Here is a 16,363-nt window from a genome sequence, read left to right on the forward strand (position 1 = left end):
GTCAATTCAAATTCAATCCAAAGCAGCTCACTTTATTATTTTGTACAAAGTTATAAAACAGCATTTGGAATTTATTATCTTTCCTACGACCTTTTGTGTTTTTTTTTTCCTTTTAAAATGTAAAGTACTGTAAATGTAGCTTCCAGTTCTAGGAGTATTTAACTGAAGACTACTATGCTAGCTACATCAGAAGATATTTATTTTTAATGCAAATACTTGACATCATCTGTGATTATAGCATTTAGACCAACTTCTATTTATTGCAGATCTTTTCTGTTCTGATTTCTGTTATTTCCACCACAACTAAATTTTTGTCTCTCTAGTGTTTCTAATTGCCCTTTTGGTAATCTCCTTGCCTTTCTTCTATTTTTATCCTCTTCAGCTCTTGTGTGTTTTTTCTCACTGTTGACCAATCTTACCTTTTGTCTTTTGTGTCACTATCAATGAATGTACTTACCCATCTGCTCCTTGAAACACTTGCAATGACATACATTCTTGCCTGCTTAAATATTACCTGTGCATAAAAAGCATTATTTTGCAAGTTCCTCATCTATTATGTCCCTCTGGCTCATGTATGGGTGACTTAGGTGCATCCTTTTTACATTATTTCACATCTATATATGATAAGTATGACTGGATTTCCACTGTATGTAATGTGAAAAAGCAGAGTAAATGCATGATGTTCCTACTGTTAGTAGAACCAGAGGTAGTTCTGATGTCTAAAAAGAGTTGAAACTTGGAGAAGAAACAAAGGGTGGAGGGTAGGATACAGATATTTGGAATTAGGTCGCATATTTCTGATATTTAACCCTTTATAAAATGTTTTTTGTGCAAAGAGGATCTTCTTCAAAATATTTTCGCTTCCAGAAGTCTTTGATGACTATAGCTGCTGTGACTTGAAAATTATTGATCATTTTTGGTATTAAAAATACTTCAAGCAAATGACATTTGAGTAGGTAAGAGCAAGTAGAACAGAACTACTGCATATAGCAGTTTAGTCTTACATTGTAATGATTCATTTAGCATTCATTAGGTTTGTTTAGGAAAAGAGGAAACTTAAACAGTTATTTTGAAGCTTTGATGAAGTTTACATTGTTCTTTAACTGAGGTTTAAAGTGATTAATGAAAAAATATCAGTGGTAGGAGTTGCACGGACAGTAATACTATAAGGAACTGATGACACCAATTCACACCTCTCAGGTTTAAAATGTGGGAAACATGGGACTGTACAGGTCATGGTTTGATCACTTTCTGAATGTACTATGGTCTTATTTCTGGAATATGTCATTATATTCTTTTATTTTCTTTCTTCGCTGAATTTTGTGATATTTCTTTAAGCCCCTTTCTCTAGCCCATTGAGATCCGACTGAATGGCTGCCTCTCCAGTATATTGACTGTGCTTCCTGTTTTGAGACCATTCATGAACTTGCTGAGGATGTCTTCCACCTCATTGGGATGACAATCAAGATGTTATTAGGTCTAGCAAAAAGCCTTAAGGAATACTACTTGTTACCAGATACCTCTTGGATATTGTACTACTGGTCACTACTCTTGGAGTCTGGCCATGTCATATCCATGGCACAAGTCATATCCAGTCATATTTTCATGACCTAGGTGAGTACCATATCCACTGTACTTCACACTTCTGATTTGAAAATCTTGGCATATAGGATTAGGAATGTATAGGCTTTAAGCTGAGATTCTTCAAAGCTCTCACATAAAACCAAGAAAAAAACCCCAAAAGCATATAGGAATAGCAGCCCAAATCAGAATAAAACAAAATCACTTTATGGTGCTGGAATTGTGATGTAATTTCAATGAATGGCCATGCTATGGGGGAATTAAAGAGGAAAAAATATTTTGTTTGCATTTCTGCCGTAATATGCTATGTATCACAACAGTCGTTTTCTGTACATTAGCAGTGATAAAATTTTCACTGCTTTTATTACACTGAAAATTAGTGTCTGATTTTCTTTTATTTGTGTAAAGCTCTTCTGAAAATTGTCTTAATGTTAGCAGAAACACTTCTTATAACACTCCATAAAGTTGAGCTGTTTCATACACAGCAACTCTTTTCAGCATTTGAACCTTTTCATTTATTTTTAATGTAGCAAGTAGCAATATTTACAGTGTTTGTGTCAATGGTGGGTTACCTTTTTTTTTATTTTGCAGTTTGACCATGTACATATTCTGTAGCATTTCAGTCTACATGGTTTTTAACTCAGATTTGTTAAAATCAGACACACAAAAAAATTGCAATAGGAAAAGGAACCAAGGGATTTATATATTAGTGTCAGGCTGAGCATCAGAATAGCCTTTTGAGCTCACTCTCAAGCTACGTTTACAGCACATTCATGCAGTGAATCTGGGGCCATGATGGTGAGGTCCAGGTGCAAAGCACAGGAGATGCTCCTGCCTATGCAAGTGCAGCAGCTTGGGAAGGGGTAAGGCACAAGTGTCTGCTTTGACTGCTTCTCTGCCTGCTGAGGGGTTCTGGGGAGGACCCTGTCCATTGCTGGGCTTAAGAGTCCTTGTGAATGGTCCTATAGCAAAGGTCCACATCAGAAGCTTGAAATTGCAGTGGACTCACAGTTGTTCCTTGCAGATGGTAGAGACTGTCTTCTACCTTTACTATGCAATGTATAGAAAAGAAAGTGGTATTACATATTTTCAGTTTCAGAGCTTCATACTCTGTTTTTTTCCTTATTCTTCAGTGTGCAACTCTTCACACCCTGCCAGGGATGTGTTAGCTAAATTCTTTATTTAAAATTAGCTGATTTTACGGAGATTTGTCCTTTCATGTTAATGAGGAAAATGGCAGGGAGATCCAGTTCTACCATTTTTAAAGCTCTAGTATTTAGAAGAGGCAGTACATCTGTGATGTATTATTTATTAAATTATATATTATGATTCTTTTGTGCGAACAAATCAAAATTGACTGTTTTGCCAATATTAATTCCCCACTGGTGGATCTCACAGTACAGTCTCTTCCGGGGACAGGTCCAGTTCCTCAGGGAAGTAAATAACTCAATGATTTACTGATAAGGCCACCCAGTATATATATCACCTATGTCTCATACATCACTGTCACAGGCAACAGCTTGCCTTGCTAAGTGATTCTGTGTTGCTCTTTCTGGACTTCTTTCTCATGTAATCAGGTCATTCTACAAAATAATATTGCTCATGCTTATATGACTGGATGTAGTTTTAAACTGCAGTTCAATAAACCTGACTATTATGGTTGTTGTTGTGAAGTTATAGATGACTTATCACTGGAAAAAAATTGTTGATTGCTGTCAGTAACTGTACTGTGAATTCTCCTCATAAATTCCAGGATGGTTCTCTGAATCCTTTAAAACCTTTTAAGGTTTCTGCTCTAATGAGACATGTTCAAAGTCAAGGAGTAGTACTTACATTTTAAAGACTAGGATTAAAAACTAGGTGATCTAAAACTAGATATAAACTGCTAGATTAAAAAATGGTTAGGTATTTCAAATATATAAGTGCTTTAGTTTTGAGACTACCCTCTAAAAAACTCCATGGACCAGCTAAAGATGCTTACTATTCTGTCAATAGCTCTTGCAGCAAAAATTATAACCAAGTTCAGAGAAATTTCCACATTATTTATAGTTCAGAATTGCTTCAAAGAAATGTTGCTCTAAATTGGAGTGGGATTACAATTGCTGATCTCAGCAATAAGGCTTGGATTCACAACACCTGAAGGCACTACACTGACCTACAGCAAGAGCAACTTAATCAAAATTCAGGATATGAGCCTACTTTTCCTGAATTCTGAAAACAGCAAGGGTGAAGGGAGAGTGTTTTCTAGTTAATTGAATGCATTTAGTATTCTTAATTCATTGCATCCAGGAATGGTATCCTACATAACTTCAGGTATTCCCTTAAAATAACTCAACTGAGAGTGTAGTCAGAGATTTTTGCACTCTGAGTGGAGAGATGAGCCCCTCTATGAGGCAATTCAGACCAGCTGATTTATGGCTCTGGCCTTCTGAGGCTTGGGAGCACTGGGACAAGACTTTGCACACTCTTGTCTCCACTGGGAATAAGAGCATCTGGATTGCCTAAGTCAATTTGGATTTGTTTTTACAGCCCCAAGGGACAGTGCTGGTAATCTGTGAGGGACATAGGGCAGTTCAGGCCCTGTCTTTTCAGTTAAATACATCAAGCATACTAAATAGTCTGTGCTGTGTTTACCTGAGTTTGCCTCGTTATCCTCATATAGCATTGCTTGCAAATTGAAGAGGGAAAATTTAATTTTACACTATAGTAGATCTTTTATGCTGCCTCCCCCATCCCTTAAGGAATTCCCCAACTGCTTGACAGTTCTTCTGAGCTGCTTAAATCCTAGGGTTGCTGTAGACCTTAGATACCAGAGTTTTTGGCACCTCTGGGTATCACAGGCCTAAAAGATAAGTGAAGGCTGGGAGACCAGTCTAAGTGCAGTGCCTGCCTTGTCCACCCCTCTGAATTGCTAACATGTTCCATAGCTGTATTTTGGGCTCCTTGGGTGACGTCTCCCCAGTCACCTCTGTTGGAAGGCACTATCTGTGAGCAATATGGGCTGCAGTCTGTTGGTGCCACTTGATCTTGGACCAGGGATTGCTCCTTGGCCTCATTTTTTTAGCAGTAGAAACAATATATGTGTAGTTACTTATGACCTCAAAACAGTACACGTAGATGAAATTCAGGTAGCCCTAGCCCCTAGCCCTGATAAGTATGCTCAGAATGGAAACCCCTTTTCTGTACATGCATCAACGTTCTTTCTTTACTGGGGAACATGAAGCATGTAACTGACTTCTTATATGATGTGCTGGCTAAGATTTACCTCTGGAGCTGATTGAACCATGTAGATCTTCATAGAGTAGCATCCCCATGAAGCTGGTGACAACAGAATGGACAATGAGAACATTTCGTGGAGAATATATTCATCCTTAAGTTGACATTTAACGTGCTTTTAAGGAGAGAATGCCTGGTTTTATTATTTTTAAAAGATAATCAGCTAAAATATAGTAGTTCCTACAGGGTGGTAGATATTTCCTGAGTGTAGCTTGTGTTCTGAAGTCAGTTATTAAACTGTTTGGGACCCATTTATGGTGCTGGCTCTTGCACAGTGTCGCGTACTTCACGGATGGTTTCACTGATGTCAGAATGAAGTAAGGTGCAAGTGAATAACAGAGCAGTATTTGTTTCTGGTCAGAAACTTTTACTTCTACAGAATTTGTCTAAAACTGATGATTCCTCTGAACCAACAACAATAAAAAAAGGAGCAAAAGAGATTTGTTGCTTTGTTGAAGATTACGCAGAGAAAGTAGAAAACCCTAAAGGGGTGCTTCCCCTTTGACTGACTGCTAGATAAAGAGAGAACTTTCAATCTTCATTAAAAAACAAACAAAAAAACCCCCAAAAAACAAACCCCCTAAAAACCCCCAAAACCAAATAACCCAAACAAAAAAAAAAGACAATATAAAAAGCCCCAGACAGTTTCAACTGAGTGGGTGAGTACAGCTGGTGTTAGATGTAAGCTGATACCGACAATGTGTTTGGAAGGACAAACAGAAGGGCACATCTTTCCAAATAGGAAAAGGAACCGAAGTTAGGTTTTTCTTTAAATGACACTTTTTTTAAAAAAAAATATATCTAGAGATGCTTAAAAATATATATTTTTAGTTTGAGTTCATTGTAAAATCCATTTTTAAATATGTCTGAAAATATATATTTTTCTAGGTACCTGTCTTTCAGACAGGAATTCTATTTGCAGCATATTTTTCTTAAAAAGGTTTTTCATTTCTGCATAAAAAGCTTATTAATTATTTGTAACTGCTTGTCATCATATTCTGATAATAGAGGCCTGGTTAAGGATAATAGCTACCACATCCCTATTTTGGGTCATATAGATTATATATGTATGTGTATATATATATACATATATACGTACACAATTCCTGGTGCAATATTACCCAAAGCATCTCCTTTCTCTCTGTACACAGGACCAAAAGTGCAGGCACATCATTTATTGATAAGACAAAAAGAATGTAATGAAATTATCAATGTTCTTGAATTAATTATGAACATGATTAAGAAAGCTAAAATCTCAGGAGCCAGGATCTCATTACCCATTCAGTCTTAGGGATTGCTTTCATTCAGCAAGGCAAAAAGGCTTTGAGCAGTCCCACAATTGCCTTAGTCTCATTTATTTGTGGTAGTATTAAGGTTTATTTGTTTTCTGGTTTGCACTTCTTCTGAAATTATTTCTCTTAGTTTATTCATTTAACAAAATGTTCCTTCCTGTGACACCGAAGAAAGTGTCTATAAGGCCTACATAGGTTCTTCAGTCTGCAAACCTCCCTTTGAGAACATTTCTTTCAACTCACATTGCTGGAGCTCCTAAATATCTTTCAAGGTAAGTCTGAGAATGTAGCCAAAAAAGTTCTTTCAGATTTATGTCTGCAGCTGTACTACGGTACTGTCTGATTCCCATTCAGCTCGGAGCCTTAATGACATCATTATTACGCTGTCTGAACCAGATTTAACTTGGAGCCTGCACTATATTGTTACTTATCTTCCTTCCTATGTGGGAGATTCAGTATTACTTTGCTTAAAAAATAAAAATGAGCAGGCAATGATGTTGCAGTGTTTCAGATACCAAACTTTCAAAAACTGGGGAGAGCAAATCAGTGTTGGATACATGCAAGCATGTCTATTTTAAATTAATTTCTCAGTCTAAACGATTACAGTCAGGTAATGCTTTTCTTGCACAATTGTCTGAATGAGCAGTGTCATGTGCAGCTGATTTATTTAGAGAGTTATAATGCACTGTACTGCTTAAAAATTTTGACTTTTCCCCTTTACAAGGCCCTTCTGAATTTCTTTTATTGCAGGATTTGTCCCCAAATAAATGCCTGAATGATGGGGCAGAATTCTGGAAGTAGTCCTGCAGAAATAATGCACTTAGGATTTTTGAATACAGAAATAAAACCTCTTTAGCTAAGAAGCAGAGATCTAACAGACTACAGGGTTTTGTTGGTTTTTTTGTTGTTGTCCTTCTATTATTAGAAGTTTGCTACTTTTTTTTTATTGTTTCAGCTTTTTGTTCAAAAAGAAGAGGAATCTGTAGCCCTATATTTGGTACGAGCAATTATCTACCAGAATAGACCAAGGACAGCAAAGAACATATTTTAGATTTAAATAAGTGCTGTCTGTGACAAATGAGAAAGATTGATTCTGGTTGTTTTCTCCATTATGCTTTGATATAGTGTTTTACTGCCTTTCCTTTTCTCAGTTAATAAATATAAGCAAAATGCAAAGCAATTAATTTGCTCAGAGTATGTACATCACCTAAATGGGACAATAAGACTGAAAAAACAATGTTAATGCTTTCCTTCCTCTTGGTAACCTTGAAATGTAGGATTACATTTACAGCCTTGAAAAAAAAGCATATACAAATACTACTGTTCATCTGTTTCTGTAGGTCTGCAGACCTATAAAATGGCACTGTGTTTAAAGAAATAAATGTAGTGGAATTTTTGTTAAAACTGACACCTGAAAGTTATTCATATTACCAGCATATTCATCCTATGGCAACTAGAAAATATTATTCTGGGGTTTTTTTTAAGATTCAGGGATGTGGGTTATTTAAATCTATGTTTAAGTGAAAGATTTTACCATCAATACAATTCTTTGTTGTCTGCTTCAAGATTTCATATTTTATTTAAAAAATGGCTATTGAAGATAATTTGACATACTCAAAAACTATACTTCATTGCTCTGGGCCTGGTTTTAGCTTTCATTTTGCTAGTGTTAAAGCAATATATGATATAAAGAGCATAAATTTTATTCCTGAATCAGAAAGAAGAAAAAAAGGATTTTTCTCCTTTTTAAGATTTTTTTAAAAAGGTACTGAAGGTAGAGCTTTTCAATTTCATCTGTTTCCGAAGAACTGAAAATATATCTACCAGTTTTGATATTTCTCTCCCATACCAGCCTTAAAAAGCAGTATTCTGTAGATGCAAGAAACTGATCAACTTAGAGAGCAGTTTCCAGTGTTACCAAGAGAGAGAACTTCAGAAGCATATTTTTAGGTGCCATGTCTCCCTTTAGCACTTGGATATTTTCTGATGCTCAAGCAAAATAGTTTGGAGGATCAAATTTATTATCTAATAGGAAATATACAGCTACCAATAAAGGCAGGAGTAAATAAATAGTTTGTCACCTGTATGGTTTGAACCTTGAAAATAAACGTATTTCTTTAAACTATATTATCATAAGAAAATACACTGTTTTGTTTTATTGATGTTGCAATATATTTCTAATACAAAATTCATGCTGATTTTGTTATCTCAAAGAGTCCACGTTTGCATAAAGTACTGCAAAAGCACTTACTGAACTAAAATTACACAGTTTAATAGGAAATGTTTAAATCAAAGAATCAGTAAGAGTGTAACCTTTTGCATTTGTGGAGAATACTAAATTGCACTAATTAAAATAGTTCATATGTGGAAGGTTTTTCATTTGGTCTGTGAACCTTTGAAATGCAGGAGAAAAGTCAGAAATACTGACTTTTTACATGTACTTACCCTATCCAAGATTTTTTTTTTGATTTGTGGTGGGGAAACGGATTTAAAATAAAGGTAGGAAGGTATCTGCATAGTTTGGATCACCGGAGAAGGGTTATGGGAGGATTACAAAGTCAGGCTTTAAACAAGCTATGAGAAAATTAGGATCAGAAACAAGCAGCTTGTTTACTAGATTCTGAATTTCTTTTTTTTCCTTATTGTTCTTCAGAGGAATAGTTCAGAAATAAAGACAATGTCTCCAAAATAAGTCACAAGGGAATCCAACAAGTTTGAGGTCCTCAGATTACACATGCTGATCATATGTCACTTCAATCCCTTTAACTCCTAAAACATGGGGGACTGACTGTGGTAATCAATAATTTAGCTCAGACTGACTTTGGAAAGAGCAGGATCAGCCCCAGGATAATTATGAAGGTGACCATTTAGTACGTACAACTGCTTGTGCTGAAGTTAGTAGTGAGAGGATGTTGACCATGTATATTGTTTATGTGCTCCTCTAATCTCTGGGAGAGCCGTGTTTGTCTGGTGGGCCTCTCCTGGCTGGGGGCCGACTGGCATTTCCCAGCTGTGTCAAACTGAGTGCAGTAGGTTTTTTTGTCTTTCTAAACACTAATCAAAAAGTAATGCTTAGAGACCTCTGTTATTTAAGTACTGGCCAAATTAGCAAATCATCTTTTAAATGAATTACATTTGGAATGTTTTAAAACTGTATTTAGCCCCCTTATTTTTTATTTTATGAAAAAATATAATCAATGCTTGTAATGATTTTTAATTGAAACTTAGGGGAGAATCTCCATTGATATGAAGTGAAAACACTAAGAAGTAAAATAGCTGTGGCTTGCTAAACTGCTGACTGATAACTACTTTCATTTTACTTTTGGAAGTTCAAGAAAAGTTACAATTACATTTTCCATTACAAAGAATAAAAATATCTTCATAGACAAATAAAATCTGAAGACTGCCTTCTGACAAGTGTTTCACCAGAAAATTTCAGTGAATAGTATTTAGATGTTGACTTTTATAAAAAAATAGATTTTCAGACAAATTGACAGCAAGATGATTTTAGACTGACTCAATTAAATTCCTTCTGCGTACAATGTCCTAATTTAGTTCAAATCAGAATTTTCAAGAATATTGTATTTTACTGCTGCATTTCCTCCACACTTCTGTTGGTGCTGCTACTTAGATTCAGTGTGTACCACATCTGGTAGCAGAGAAACAGTTTGCATTACTTTCAGAAGAAATAATTTTGCGAGGAGGTCAGCTTTGTTCTGAACGGGTTAATCAGAACTACCTGCTTTAGATTGATTTAAATCAGTAATGGATCTACTCATAAAGCTGCTGTTACTAGATATTACACTGCTATCTTAGTCCTTTGATAGCCCTGATAAGAAGTGCTTACCACAGAGGATGCTCCTAAAGGACAGATATTGTTTCCTGTACCTCAGGGAGTAAAATGCCATACTGCTGGATCAGGAACTTTTACTAACAGCAACTAAATTCAGGCCTTATCAAGTTACAGCACAAACTGCACTCATGTTTTATTATTCTCATTAGAGATTTAAGGACTAATTCCAGTTGTTAGCACTTAGCAGTTTAATGTTTTCCATAGATAAGAATTAAGATTCTTCTGGGGAATTTTTTTTTTGTTTGCTAAAGCTTGCAAAATATAATGTGGGAATGCACTCACTTTGATGCAATACAACTGGATTTCTTAAATGTTTTTAGCAGACAGTTTAAAACATTTAGATAATAACTAATTAACTGAATTTTTCAAATTAAAAATATATTCCTTTTCAATCAAAGAGGGGTTTTAAAGTTAAAAGAAAAACAGATTTTACTTTGAAAAAAAATGGTACTAATATTGTTAATCCTTCATCTTTTTTATGCATTACTAATGCTTTCAAATAGATGCAGATCAACGAAGGTAAGATAAAAAATTTCAGCATACAGAAAATTGTTAGTTGAACCAAGATATTACAAACCCTTCTTTACAAGCAGTGAAGTCATTATATTTTTGAGTCAGAAAAGGAGGAGATATGGATTAGCTATGTTCCTACTGAAATGACATATTCAAAGAGATAGTAAATCTTAAATTTTCCATCCATTAATTTCTCAAGAGATTCATGAAGAAATGAAATTGAATTATGTGAGACAAATAATGATATATTTGCATTAGGTCCACAAAGGTAATGATGTCACAGGAATGACTCTGTTTTTCCATGATAAGGCGACTTATCATGAAACTGAAGCTGAGGTTTCATTACCTCAACTTTCTAAGTTTAACTTGGTTTGAAAAACTAAGATTCAGGATCTTGCAGATGGGTTTCAGAGTTGCAAAACACCACTAATCCCAGCCATAGTCACGGCACACACGTCTGCTCACAAAACTGATCAGCTTTTGGAAATTAAGCATTGACTTGCCCATGGCTTGTCAGTCTCCATGTCTCCCAGTCGTTCTCTCAGGTCATAGACATTGCAGATACTGCAGGCTTAGTTAGAAAGACCTTACATCTTAGGAAGTTGAGTTAGGGCAATTAAGTCTACTTATCTAAATAAGTAATATCATTTACTATAATCCTCCTGGATCAAATAATCATAATTTACAGTCCTCACATGCTATGAAATTTTGGTGTGTATACTTATATTTGTTGTATTCTGTTTGGATACATTTCTATTTGATTTCTTTTTATATTTTCTCTCTAACTCATTGGACATATCCTATTTGAAATGTTTTCTTTGGGTAATATTACTTCATAAAGGCAGATCCTGTAAGAGCATCGCAGCTAATCAATAATAATTGTTGTTAGTAATTGATTAGCTATGACATTGCATTTGGAAGACATTTTTCATGGAGTAGCAGTACCAGGAATAATAGGATAAATCCCACTGACTCAGAGACTTGTTTCCAGAAAAGCTTCTAAATAGGTGTATTTCAGTATTGTTTTCAGCTGGGCTATACAACAGCTAATTTCTTGGATAGTTTACTCTCTATAACAAGGTGAAGCTTGCTATTGGTACACTTTGCTATCATGCAAGACTGTTTTCCTCTGGTAGTTTCCTTTCGAAGTTTAAGGTTGTACATCTTACAGCCATGGTATTGGGTGTAATCCACCCCCCATATAAAAAATAAATTTATTATGAGAATTTCCCACTAGATGTCTTGGAAAACTTACATATAGCTGTTCTGTATCCAAAATGCTGTTCAGTAGATTTTCCAAAGCACCCAGGTAACAGCTGGCGCAGGCCATGTGCCAGCCTTGACAGCCCATATGCTCTCTTTAGTGCTGTAATTATCTCAACACAAAACTCTGATAACCCAGTCTACAGGGTCCAGTTTCACTAGGTTAAATTGACTCAGTGGCTTTGTTAGTAAGTTTCTTTGGCACAGTAAGAACTTCATCAAGACTTTAAGTATTGTGGCAGGCTTGGAAAACCAATATGACTGCTAGTTTCAAGACAGGTGTCTTATTAACCCTAGGAGATTGTAGGTTTCAGTTCATTATAGCGGCACCCAGCAGCACTGCTACAGTTAAAGGTCTGTCGTCTTTTCCATTATATGTCCTCCTTTTCCAGAAGACTTTCTGATTCCTTTGGTTTAACCTGCTTTGGGCTATATTTTGACATAAGACTCCTCAGCCTAAAATTTTTCTTTTTCAACAAAATTTGATCAAAATTGATTTAGTTGTGGGATTATTTTGTTTGGTTGGTTTTTTGTTGTTTATTTTTTTGGTTGGTTGGTTGGTTTTTTAAAATTAGGATAAGAGGAAAAAATAACACTTTGCTTAGTTTTTATGCTGCTTCCAACTTGAGAAGATTATGGATAATTTTTTTCTAAAATAAACACTCTGGATGTCATGGGTTTGTGCAAATTTCTTAAGTCAAAAAAGAATGTAAATAAAATCAATTAGGATCTACTGTATTCCACATTGTGAGCAGAGGGAAGAAAATTGAGTGAAGGTCAATACCACAACTTTTTTTTTCTTCAATTTCTCTGTAAGGACAATATGTTCAGTTTCTCTAGAGGACAATATGTTCAGCTGGGAGAGTTTATCCAAAGTTTCTCCTAATATCTTAGCAATGCCTAAGCCAAAATGCAGGGAAGAGGAAATAATAGACCTATGATTTTTGTCTGACTTGTGTGCTACTGTTATTGGTTCAATTCCTTTTGGACAGGTACTAGTGTCACTACTGGATGCTTGGATAGACCCCTCCTAGTAGCTGATACATATGGGTCTCATCCAAAGCCAAAAGAAGTCAATGAATTCTTTCCATTAGGCTTTTAGTCTGCCATTTAGTGCAGGTGAATTAACTAGAGGTGGTCTCTGTGATTCAGACAGGTGACGGGTAAGCGTGAAGGAAGCTAAACCATTGCTAAACCATTGCCTGCGTAGGTCAAAAGCTACTTGTCTTGTGTATTCAGAACCCTTAATTATTCTCCCATGGTGAAGGATCTTCTTACACTGGTGAGGTAAATAACACCTCACTACTTGGTAGATGATAGCTGTCCACAGTCCTCTGCTTGGGAGCCTGACCTTTTTGATTAGTGCAGGGGGTACAGGACAACTTTTAAAGCTCTGTGAATTGTGTGCTACCAGTTGCTGAAATTAGATAGTTGCAGTTTGGAAGTAAGCAGACTCCAGCTTCACTCTGCTGGAAAAGAAACAAAAGGACTGTCGTTATCTAGCTGTCTTCCGCAGGTAGTCAGGCAACTAAAGTCATCATTTATATGTTGTCAGGAGTACTCACCAAATTTATTGACTTGCACATTATTCTCTGCAAATAACTTCTAGCTGCTCTCTTCATATTATAATTAAAACAGCAAGGACTTTAATCATTTATGAAATTTTAAACTACATACTGAATATAAATGTATCATTCAATGTGATAGAATGAATTAAATTCATCATTGTCAAATAAATGTATGAAAGATGAAATATCTTTCATCCCACATCATTATCCAACAAAAAGTCTGTTTTCCAAGACTGTAGTATAGCATATGGTTTGTATCATCTTTAGTGCATTTCCAGCAGATGAAAGAATTTCAAAATACCTTTAAGAAGTACATTTTTCAAGGATTGCATTTTTAATAACACCTAGCTTAGACCTTAAAAATGTTAAATGTTAAAAATGTAAAATCTGACCACAAGGAAGCACTTGCTCTTCATCAGTACTGAGTGGTGTCACCTAATGTGCAAGTTGTGTACAGACTTTCTTTCATTACCTGGTGAAATGGTTTCTGACAGTCCCATGTCTTTTATGTACAAAAGAGATGGGCTGCTCTTTGCCTTTTGCTCTGCTGTCCCACTGAAACTATGTCCTAATGCAGAATCTATGAAGCTGTTGGAAGTAGAGGACAGATTTGGTTTGAGGGGAACTCCAGCATTAGTGATGGAAAAGAGGACCTGGCACTGCAGCTCCCACACAGTCACAGTGCTGTGACACTGAGCAAAACATCTATCTCTAAGAGTAGTCTCCTCTGCCTTCTGTTGATTTTATGTGGTCATAAGATTTGGAAGTGACTCCAGAGATCATTCCATGAGGTCATGCTTTCTTCAGAAAGAATCAATATGGGAAATAAAATATGGTAAAATGTCTCATTTGTCTCATGGAGCTGTCCCTGAAAAAACCTCATCCAGCTTCTATTTGCCCTTCCACATTTTCACAAAAACAGCTGAAGACCAAACTCAGAAAAACTCTTTCTAAAGACATGACTGATACCTATGCTTTTTGAAACTGTTATCCTGTCCTGAAACTTTTCCTTTCTCAACACCTTATATCCATGTTTTTTCTTGGAATCAGTTTATTGTTCTGCATCTGATTCTCATAGACTCCTGTGAGTGCCTCCTGTCTTCTCTGTTTCCCCAGTGACTCCTGCAAATCATCTTGTCATTACAGATGAACAAGTGGGGAGTTTCATTCTTGAAAACTGAAGCAGCAGTTCTGGAGTCTTGTGCCCAGAAAGTGTATAAAGTGCCAACACCAGAGAGCTTCTCCCTACACCACCATCCTTTGGGGGGTGGGCAGTCCTCTTGAGTAGATGGACTGTGACAGACTAATTTTTTTCAGTCAATTACTTATAGATTAAAGCTTTTGCATGCTGCACACTTATCTTTATAGAGGAGCTCATACTGTATAGATCATTGAACAGTCATCAGATGGTGTATTTTGGACTCCTGTTCGAAACACCAAATTGCCAAAATGATTCTGCAGAGAGGGCTGGATCCAGCCTCAGTTCATTACAGGTGTAGATTATATTAAAATCACTGACCTACAATTTATTCTGAGTTGACAAATACTTAAATTAATGAAGCAATCACTGACTTGAAAGACTCCAGCAATATATTCTGAATTCAGAGTTAATATGCCAGCAAAAAGAAATTAACAAAATAAAATGTATTTAATGTTTCTCATTTGTTTTAGAGACATCACCCTCCTTTTTCACAAGTAGTATAAATTAGATGCTTTTTCACTGTATGTATTATTTGTATAGCATTTGGCCATATATCAGGATGAAATACAGTTCTCTAATTAGCTTCTTCCACGTACTTACAGTTACCCCAGGCTGCTGATCACCCATATGAAAGCAAATGTGGCCCTGGTGATTGTTTGTACATGCAATTGGATAGCCATGGTAAAAATCTTTCTAAAGCTTTCTTGTGGCTCCCAACCACAGTGTGGGCAGTAATCATCAGAGACAATTCACAAGAATCAAGCAGTTTGCTTGTTTTGGTGAAGCACACATAATGAAAAAAGACATTTTAGGCCTAATCATAATCTTTCTAATAGCTTTATGATGGGTTTCCTTTATATGGAAGAATTTTATTAGGTCAGAAATATAATTTTCATGATAATTCTCAAAATAAAAAAAGAGAGTAGAAGTAAAGTACATTTGCTAAACTCTTACAGTTCTTTTTCTCTTGCTTCCTAGTATAATTTCAAAGACTAGAAGGTGATGTTGTATTCCTTCGTGTGCTGTTTAAAGTCAGGAGCGGCAATATTTAGCACATGCTTGGGCAGCCGTGTTTGAAATCCATGTTTCCTCTCTCTGGTGTTCTGATGTGCCTTTAGGGGATGCTTGCCTGTTTGTAGTTTGTTTTCTTTTGTTTAAGGTTTCAGCTACTGCATTGACTAATGATTATATAGCAGTAAACTCTCGTCCCTGCTAAATTCAGAGGTAATGCCTCAAAAGCATTTTTCCCCTGTGTGACATAAAACAATAAAAGAACTAGACAATCCCCTTTTGAGGAAGAATAATCCTTTGTTTAAAGAAAAAAAAAACAACAAGCATCTTCTTGATGCCAGAGGGTGTAAAATTCAAATCAAAGATTAAGCTAATTGATAAAAATAAAACAAATGTCTCACAGTATAATCCTCCTTAGGCAGACCTAACATTTTTTGCATTAACAAGTCTCCAATATTAATCATCTCATCTCTGTTGTTTGGTATTATATTACAATTGGTTTTGAACTATGTAGTATCCATTTGATACAGAGGTAACATGGGACATACCAAATCTGAATTTCATCTCACTTGTAACTCTAAAATAAATTTCTGTCCTTCAGTAATGTCACCTCCATAGAGGACTGATGGGACCTTGTAATTCAGAGATGAAAATCAACTCATTGCTAGTATAATTTACCTGTATAGTTTCCTATATTTAATATAAAAAATTATAAATCTATAATTTTAAGAGGATTTTGGAAAAAAACCCTTACGTATTCTCACTGAGGCATTAATTTCTACATTCAGCTAACCTATTGAAGAAT

The sequence above is a fragment of the Pipra filicauda genome, unplaced genomic scaffold, assembly GCF_003945595.2.
Source record: "Pipra filicauda isolate LSUMZ 115617 unplaced genomic scaffold, ASM394559v2 scaffold97_size2427393_pilon, whole genome shotgun sequence".
Lineage (NCBI taxonomy): Eukaryota > Metazoa > Chordata > Aves > Passeriformes > Pipridae > Pipra > Pipra filicauda.